Here is a 10,005-nt window from a genome sequence, read left to right as displayed (position 1 = left end):
TTCTTCTTCTAGAAAACAGACAAAGGTGATCTTAACCTCAGTTCTCACTTAAAACTTCATACATTTTGACTATGAGAGAGTGATTTCTCAAATCGGTAAAATATTTGACACTTCAAGTTTCTGCTCAAAAACACAAAGAGATCACGTCAGTTGAGAAAATTGATCTGAAGAAGGCAGCGACTGGCTGGCATTATTGAAGAGATCTAAAGGAATGAAACACACAGCGGTAAACACTAGCTTTGGGGAGAAACATGCCTCCTTGCAGGTGTAAATGGAAAGAAAACCTTTCCTATCCATTTACACCTGATGAGGAGACATGTTTAAGGCTAACAGCCAGCATTTCCTTTCTCCCCCTTTTTTTTTTTTAAATTCAGTTCAGTGCTGCTATTGGCATAGACACATATTTGTGTATCCTCCTCAGGTCTTTTCAGGGAACCCCAGCAAAGGCCAGATTACAAATTAACAGCATCTTAGCAAAACTTTTCTCTGATTCAGATTGTGCAGCCTTAGCTGCAGGCAGCTAACAGAATGGGCACTTACTCAGGGCCACTTTGGGAGCTTATCAGAGACATATTTAATTTGCATTAAATGAAGCCCATTTCCATTTCCATGAAGGAACAGCCTGTGAAAAGGTCATGTCACAGCATGTAATGCTCCATCTTAACCTAAGGAGACTCTGCCAGGACATATATGGGCTATACCTCTTTACTTATAGATAAGGACACATACAGGGTGTCACCTAGAACTCAGTGGTCATCCCAAGACTAACTGTACCATCTTATCTTTGATAGTGACCATGAGACTGATTTTACTCTGACTTACACTTTGTACAGCTTCATTTTGTTTTGCACACGGGCTTCAACAGTAACAACAAGGAGTCTTGTGGCACCTTAAAGACTAACTGTTAGTCTTTAAGGTGCCACCGGACTCCTTGTTGTTTTTGTGGATACAGACTAACACGGCTACCCTCTGATACTTGACACCATGTCTTCAACAGTGATGCCTGGGGGCTAAGTCAGCCCAGAAATTCCCTACTATGCCTATTCTTGAAATTTGATGAGCATAATGGATTTAGTTTATTTGCCAATGCATTTTGCCAATGCCAATGTATCTTACTTCCTTATACAGAAGGAGTTTGATCTTTTCAGTACTATGATCAGTGGTGTTAAATGTTGCAGTCCATATGTGGCCAAATTCTTCTGAAACTAACTTCACACGCACAGTAAACTAGAAACACAATCGGTGGAGAAAGGTCTAGCTATGTGGAACTATCCAAATGCACAAAGACTTATAAAGATAAACTTGATAGACTGAATCATTCCTTATTACAAGGAAATTATTCCAATGACAACATCTGCATCCTTTCACTGCGGAATAAGCAAATCTTAGGCATAAAATGCTTTTTGTGAAATATTTTTGTTGCAAAACTCAGTAAAAAGCTGTTATTAAATAGCAATTATTGTTAAGTGAATATTCTTACATTCATTATGTTAGATGAGCAGGATGCTTATGCATTATCTATTAGGAAGTCTATAGACTTACAAGGTAGGAAGGGGGAAAAAGATCATTCAACCCACACGCAGAACACTTTTTCTGGTATTTCCAACTGAGGTTCTGTCCTGTGTCACCCTTTAAAAAAAATTACAACTTTATATAACCCAATATAGGTGAACTGTAGTTTCTAAAGCACACTGCAGTCAAGTCATTGTTAATGCATCCAAAAAAGTCCTAATTAACTGAGAAAATAGGTCAACAAGCTAGTAAATATTTAAACAACTTTCACATTTTATTTAAAAAGTTTCCTATGATGGCTTAGCAGTTGATGAATAAATTACAAATGCTTATTTCCTCTGTCACCATTTCTCTGCCTGTCCATGTTTCACATTATCAGATAGTTATAGCTTAGGAAACTTAACCCTCCCACCCCCACCTTTTAGCAGGTTAATTGGTGAAAACGAGGGACACCAGAGTTGGGAAAGATTTGGTTAGCATGATGGGATTTGGTGGAGACACGGGTCAAATCCTACTTTGTTACATTCACGCAAACCCATTTTTTATTAGTATTGGAGTAATATCTGCATTGTGGTAGTGCCCACGATCCCACTGTATTAGGCACTTTACAAACACAGGACAAAAAGATGGTCTCTGTCCCACAGAGCTTGCAATCTAAGTAATTGTTACCCTCCCCACCGGTTGTCCAATGCAGTGGTTGGTGGTGAGATTTGCACACCAAGAGTTCATCTAAGTTGATGCTGGGAATGACTAAGTGAATATGCGCATTTTGCTGGCCCGCTGAAGAGCCCATTGTTTTTGTGCTTCTGAATGATGTTTCTTTTATTATAATTGTGTGAAAAAGGGTGTTAGAGATTCAATGATTAATAATCATACTAATCTTTAATACCTACATATAGTGCTTTTCTTCTATCATTTACAAATATCAGTACATTAGCTTATTAAAATTCAAATCACATTTTGAGTAACAAGTGAAAATTTATTTTCTCCTTTCTCAACAAACTGCTGATATTAACATGGGGGTGGCAAAAAACTTGAATGTATGCCTTTGACGTTATTTCTACAACAGGATCCCAATGCTTACACCACAAGTTGGCAGAAAGTGGTCTGTAAGTTGTTTTAGGCCGGCAATGTGCAGCAAAGTGATGGTGTTTGCATGAGGATCATTGGTGGAAGTGCAACAAAGAACAGAAGGTCAGTTCTAATAAGTATCCATTCCAAGTTGTAGCGCCGGGCTACACAACTAAAGGACATCAAACACGATTCCTGTGCCACCTGTATTGGTTGTCCAAAGCCTTTGCAACAATCCTCTGACCTTATCTGCTCTACATTTAAAACAAAAAAAGCTTTAGCAATAAAAAATTCTTTCAAGCTAACCTCTGTACAGATACACCCATTCTTCTCCTTGCCTGCTTACTGTAAATGTCTCTTCCCTGACACCCCCCACGCCATCTCTCTCCTGCCCGTACAAACCACTGCTGCTCAGATCATCTTCCTGGCATGGTGATCTGTCTATTTTTGAATTTCTTCATTGGCTCACTCTTTTCCAGTGTCACGGTCTAACCAACTGCAGCTCAACTTCCAGACTCTGAATAATTCTACCCCTTACTCTTTGACATTGGGTCTTCATGCTATGCCACCTCTGCTCCACCTCGGGGCTCTCCAGCATTCACAGAACTCTTGGCTACCCTGTTGGCTCAGCTTTACTAACGTAGTGCTGGATAAAGTATCTGGCTCCAAGAACATAGTGCAGTCATGTTGTTTTTTGGGAAGTTGTTGAGTTGGAGAGAACATCTGAGGTCCAGGGCCCAAGTAGCCTCACCATTTCCAATGAAAACACACCTGGGGAGACTGTCTGAGAGACCAACCCTATAGGAAAGAATCCAGGGTGAAATCCTGGACCCACTGACATCAGGGGGATTTTTGCCATTGACTTGAGTGGAGCCAGGATTACCCCTATGGTCAAATGTACTGCTAGTCCCCTTGACCCCAGCTACAATCATAATTCTGGTGTCTGGTACAACAAGGCTGCATAAGCTCTTGCTGATGAATGCAGTCATCAACAAGAGCAGTATTATTCACCAACTGAGTTCAAATGAGGGCCCCCCCAATTTTGCCAGTGTCACTGGGTATATCTACACGGCAAAAAACCCCAGACTTGAAGCAGTGAGTCTGAGAGCCCAGATCAACTGACGAAGCCTTATGGGGCTTGTACTGCGCTGTTCAAACTAGCAGAGTAGGCTTGGGCTGGAGCCTGGGCTCTGAATCTCCAGGAAGGGAGAAGGTTGCTGAGCCCGGGTTCCAGCCCAAGCCCAAATGTTGGCATTGCTATTTTTAGCACTGCAGCATGAACCCTGTGAGCCTGAGCTCAGGATCTGAGACTCGCTGCTGTGTTGTTGGGGTTCTTTTTTTTCTGTGTAGAAATATCCACTGAGATCTGGCTGGAAGACTCTGCCAGCCCGGGACTGGCTCAGTTCTCCAGGCTACTCAATACAACACAGGCCAACTGAGATGAAGCAGCCATGTTATTCTTATGGGACCTCAGATGCAAAAGAGGACACACACTGCAGACTAAAGCATTCAATGTGTTCATGCCATGCAAGTCCAGGGGCAGAAGAAAATATGGGCTGAGTAACCTGGGGGTGACATTTCCTCTCCTCCTATTTCCCTGCCAATCTGCCTAATGCCCAATCCAGCTACTTGGGGTCTGGATGTTGTGCTGAGAAGGTGCCTTTATTTACACAGAGACATTTAAAAATGCCCATGCAAAGAGCTCTAGGGACCCTAACAATTCTTTAGATCTACAATCACAGCTGATTACCCAACAGCAAAACCTACTTGTATACAGCTAAAGCAACCCAACCAGCCAATAAATTGAAGCAGCAAAAACAGTCCTTCAACACCCCCTCCCAAAAAAACCCCAAAACAGACCCTCAACCTTTCCCCAAAGCCCTATCAGATAAATGGCTTTTGCATCATGTTCAGAAGGTTATTAGTTTGGGCTGTTAATGAGTAAAGATCTATGTACAGCCCCATTTCAATTCCTTAACCCCCTCCCTGATGTGCCATGCTGTGAAGTCTAGTCTTGTCTTGTCACACAGCAGCAGAGAAGCATCTTCTAATTTTGCTAGTTCCCTCTATTCAGCTGGAGTATCACAATACTCCCTGCTTATCTGGACTTCTCCCCCCTGCCCCCGCCTCCCTTTCAGTCACTGAATCACTTCCCCTCTTCAGATCTCATTTCCAGAATGCTCTTTTCTCATTTTCTCAGCATGTCTGACTTTGTAAAGCATGCTGTTATACAGTATCTGAAGGACTCTCTCTCAAAGTACACTTTATTGTATATTTCAGTGTATGCTTTGCTGATTTACAGTTGCTCTAGTGAACATCTCCCTTTCTTAACCAGAGTGGGTACATAAAGGATGTATCAGCTCTGAGTAATTATTAGTATGTTCCAAGGTTGTGTTCTACAATCAAATAATGTGTAGGAGGAAGGAAAGACTCCAGTTTATCAAGCTAAGACCAAATATCACAGATGGTCTCTCAATCTTCAGCTTGTAATATCTATTACAGATTGCATCTTCTAATGTCAGCATAATTTGTTGTTCTGAAATGTGTTGCTATTTCAAAGGCAAATCAAAGATCAGAATCACTGGATATCAATGTACGCTCATGTACATTAGGAAGTGGTGTCCAGGTACCAAGGACGGTAAGCTGTTGATGTAGAGGGATATGTAAAAAATGTAGCTTGCTGATCTTTATTATGCAAACACATGGCCTAAAGTGGAAAAATAATTAACCCAGTCAAGTGAAATGTCACAAGTAGTTCCCAACACTTAATGGCGTGCAAATGATATTTGTCAGACAAGTTAACTGTGATCTTCTCCTTTAGCCACAGCCCAACCCTTTCTGTAGAAATGTGTAGAAGGGATAAATGTACAACAACAAAAATATGAAAAGCTCTCCTATGGGAAAAATGCAGCATATTCATCTCTTGTGATCAGCGCAGCTGTGCATTGAAGGTAAGGTATGGTCAAAGGTGTGTAGGCCAGAGATCCCAAAGAAACTCTCAACGAGATCTGAGGTTTTGCTCCATACGGAGTGAGCATCCTCCTCCAAGCTTCCCAGCCTAAAAGTGGATGTAAATGTAATTTACACTCACTTTACCTGTCCACAGTAGTGTAAAGAGACCTAAAGCTACCTAAGAATCAGCTCCTAAATCTTTACTAAGGTGTTTAACAAATGACATTTTTGTGTACCTCTTTCCAAATTGAAATATACAAATATGGGAGTTGCAATACTATATAATTATCTGTTATTTAATCCTAAGAAAGAGGTAGAAATAACCTAGATAGATTTTTGTACACATAGTAGTGCAATTTGCTGCGACAAACTGAAATAATTGATGATAATGTACATTCGCCTATCTCCAGCTACAGCCCCTAGCACAGCGAGGCCATGCTCTCAGTTGAAGCTTCTAGGCACTATCATAATACACATAATAAATAATAATAAATGCCTGCTTGACAGTTATCTCCCTAGGAGATTTGCTATAATAAGTGCCAAAAGGTGGTTTCTTAGCCCTTCTGTCATTTGAAACAAGCCTGCCACAGGTTACATTTGTTGGAATTCTAGATGAACCTCATTGAACTGCATATGTGGATAATATTTCCCCTAAAGAACGGCTGATGATATGTAGGTTCTAGCTCTACATATATCGATTACATTTTTTAAAAGTATATTACGAAGAACGAAAAAGTTAGACAGAGTGTTTGGTTTGGGGATGTCCTATATCTATGAGATAAAGTAGAGCACAACCGTTTTGTGAAATATCCCCTTACTAGTGAAGGAAGAGTAATCAGATGCTCGGGGTTGGTGTGGGATAAAATTTAATACAGCTGAAAGTGAAGGGCTAACACCAGGGATCGTCCTTTGAAAGATGCTTGGCACTGTACTGCACTTCAATTCTTACCGGCAACACACTGGGCTGGTCCAGGCTTCTTCCTTTCGTGAACTGAGACTGTCCCTTGTGCAGCTGGTTTGTGATGTGGAGGATACACATAATTTAAAGTGTACAGGGAAAACACTACTAAGACCATGTTAACCAGGCAATATTTGACCTCTTGTCTCCAGAGGTGAACTGCTAGTTTGTTAGCTACTGTAACCATTTGGCCTCATTTGTGTAGTTTATCATAAATACTCCATGGTAATCTTAGCAAAGATAGGACGCTTTAATAAAATTGTCCTAATAAATAATAATTAGAGTTTGCATGGCATTTTTCACTGTTAGCTCTTAAAGTGCTTTACCAAAGTAAATAAGAATTAAATCCCCACTTGACAAACAGGGCAACTGAGGCAAAGAAAGACTATCCTGTGGCAGAAAGTGCTCTGAGACAGATCTGATGATGTGCGAAGTGCCAAAATATGCTATGTTGTATTTACAATACACATACAGCATCCTTAAAACCAAAGACAAACTAACCAGCTTCTGACAGAATTCCATTGTATGTATTTAATCTGGGTGTGAATGTAATGCCCAACCTGGAGGTGAGAGACTAATGACACTGAGAAAGTCATGTAAGTTTGCTCACAAGGCTGGTGATGAACCTCAGCAGAGGCTGCTTTAGCTGTAGGCAAGCTAGGCAGCTGCTCCTCTGTCATGGGCCAAATTTAAGTAGTGGTGGGGGCAGCACACTGAAGTGTTGCCTAGGGCGATAGATTGCCTTGAGTGGCTTCTGCATCTCAATGCTAGCCTGTAACCACTTGGCTATTTCAGTCCCGGAAGTGTCTGTCAATCATAAAATTATGCTGTGATTTTATGATGCTGTCCTACTGTCCATTATGGAGTACAATCAGAGAGCCTCAAACTAATTCTCACTTGCAACATAAGGACACAGCTTTTCAAGGCACTGAGCATCTCCAATTGAAAGGAGTGGGAGTTGAAGGCAGTTAGCACCTGCTAAGAGCATTCAGTCCCTGGCTGAACTTCAGCTAGTCTTTGTACCAGGTCTCCAGAGATGAAAGTCACTGGGTCAGACTCTGCACTCAGTTACAGAAGTACAATTTAGAATAGGGAGTTAGTATAGATCTTCACTGGTGTAAATGAAATGAAATATAAAGCACTGCATAACATATTACTGTAATACTATATTATACTATTTTTTACCTGAACTCTCAAAATAATAAGACACAAATCAGGATTTAGTAGGAGCTCTTACAGCTATATCAATTATTAACATAAAATTACTTTGACCACATAGCTTAAGTTTGTTTATATAAGATATAGCTTGTAGCTTAGTTTGTCCAACTTACAGCTTCTAGCTCACCAAAACATTAGCTTTGGTTTTCCACTAGAGGGTAGCATTGGTAAATTTATCGTCATTGTGGCATCTTTCTGGGTTATTTTCCAAACCACTTCAGTTTCAGCACAAAATCTCTATTTTAAATTTTTATTATTGTTAAAGAATGCTACAGTGTAAGGACATATAGAAGTAAAGCATTCTCCTTATCTTCTGACAGCTTTCTTATGGCAATACAAACATACCAGTATGAGAGCTGCTATATAAAATCCAAACTTCAGCCCAGACTTATTTTCATTTCTTTCTGTAAATGATATGCCATTATCATTCTGGAGTGGAGGGACAGGGGAAGAAAAAAAGATATCATTTGATAAAACTGTGAAAGCCACTATTAGCACCTTCTCACCTCTAGCTATTCTTCTTTGTTGAGGATTGTATGCACTTACATAATGGGCTGGTATTGATTCACTCTTTTGAAAAGTGCCAAAGCAGCTCAAAGCTATAGCCCAAGGGCTGTGCAATTAAAAAACATGATTTCAGGACCCGAACCAGTGTATTTATCTCACTCTGGTATTAATAGTGGAAGAGGAAAGCACTGAGATTTTTAATCAACTACTCTGGTGATTTTAAATACAGTCTGTTTGCAATATATTTCTTTGATTTTTCAGTTTAAATTACTGAATCTTGCAATACATTTGATATAATGCAAAACGTTGGATTTATGAATACACAGAAGTCCTTGGTATACAAAGTGCAAAAGTCATCTGAAATTATCTTTGTTATTTTCTCTCTGAAGAGAAATCATCCTAAGAGACAATAAGATATAAGTTTAAAAAAAAAAGTGGAAAGTGATAGAATAGTTTCTTCAATTAACAATGGATTAAGGGCATAAATTTATTTTAAATACATATAGGGCTTGATCCAAAGCCAATTAAAAGTAATGGAAAGGGTCCCATTGACTTTGATGGGCTCTCAGTCAGGCCCATTGTGGTCATCAGAGGGTGAAATTCAACCCTATGCAGATGGTCAGTGCCAGGGGTGAAATCCTGGCTGCACCACAGTTAAGAAATGTGTTCCATTGAGTTTGTTCAAGTGTGGATTTCACCCAAGGTCTATGGACCATTTGAGTCCCATCTGAGCCCTCTTTGGAGGGAAGAAGAGGTGGTGCATAGATCTCATGCTGGCTGGCTGAACAGGGCTGAATTTCAATCTCCTAGGCAAGCTCTCAGAGGACCCAGTTTGGTGATAATCAGGTCCACGGTCAGGGCTTGTCAGAAATATAATTACAGAACTGTTTATTAATATCCTCAAACATGATTTACTAGCCCTTATGGACATCATATGTGGTCAAGGGCTCCAGAATCTTTCATAAACCAAAACAAAACAGAAAACAAAAGAAGTTGAAGAATCAAGGAGTTAGTGCTAAAAATCTAACCTGACAGATGATTCCTAATTCACATAAAAAAAAAAAAAGAAAAGATACAAGAAGCATCAGCCTAGATTTGACTCTTGACATCACTTCAAAGTAAAAAAGTCACTGTTTGAGGTTATATTTTCCTTTGGGTGATCTGAATGCAATAGCTATCACGTGAATTAATAAATATGGACTTTTTAAAAAACAGATATTAGGTATAGTTGATAACCTGAAACAGTTCTGCTTATCTTGACAAAGCCTTTTAGGGCTTTTTAGTGTGTAGATCATTGAGCCAATAGACCATAGCAATTATGTCCATTGGATCAGCATGAGTTCTACATTCACGAAAAAGCCTTAGGAAATTCTCTCTGGGAAAAAAAGACTTTCACTCTTGGAGAGCATATTTATGAGGAAAAGAGGTCTAATTCATTTGAGACTAAGTGCACGATACAAAGAGATTATCAGGAATTTTTTAAATAGATTTTTAAAACATGGAAATAAAGCACCTTTATATATAACTAAGGGCCAGATTCTGTTTTTCTAATGAGGATTACATTACTCAAGTAGTCCCACTGAAATCAGAAACTGGCTCTTCAGTTTTTTTGTTTGTTTTGCTTTTTTTATAAAGAAAACCATTTTTCTTTACTTAGGCTCATAATGTTTAAAATCTTTTATTACCCACTACAATTTTTTCCATCATGGTGTACGATGGTCATTCCCAAATTTCACCCATACCACACAGTTGGTAGCTAGCAAACCCCTGAAGCCAGGAGTTAAGAA

The sequence above is a fragment of the Gopherus evgoodei genome, chromosome 5 (genome assembly GCF_007399415.2).
Source record: "Gopherus evgoodei ecotype Sinaloan lineage chromosome 5, rGopEvg1_v1.p, whole genome shotgun sequence".
Lineage (NCBI taxonomy): Eukaryota > Metazoa > Chordata > Testudines > Testudinidae > Gopherus > Gopherus evgoodei.
Note: the sequence above shows the minus strand (reverse complement) of the source record.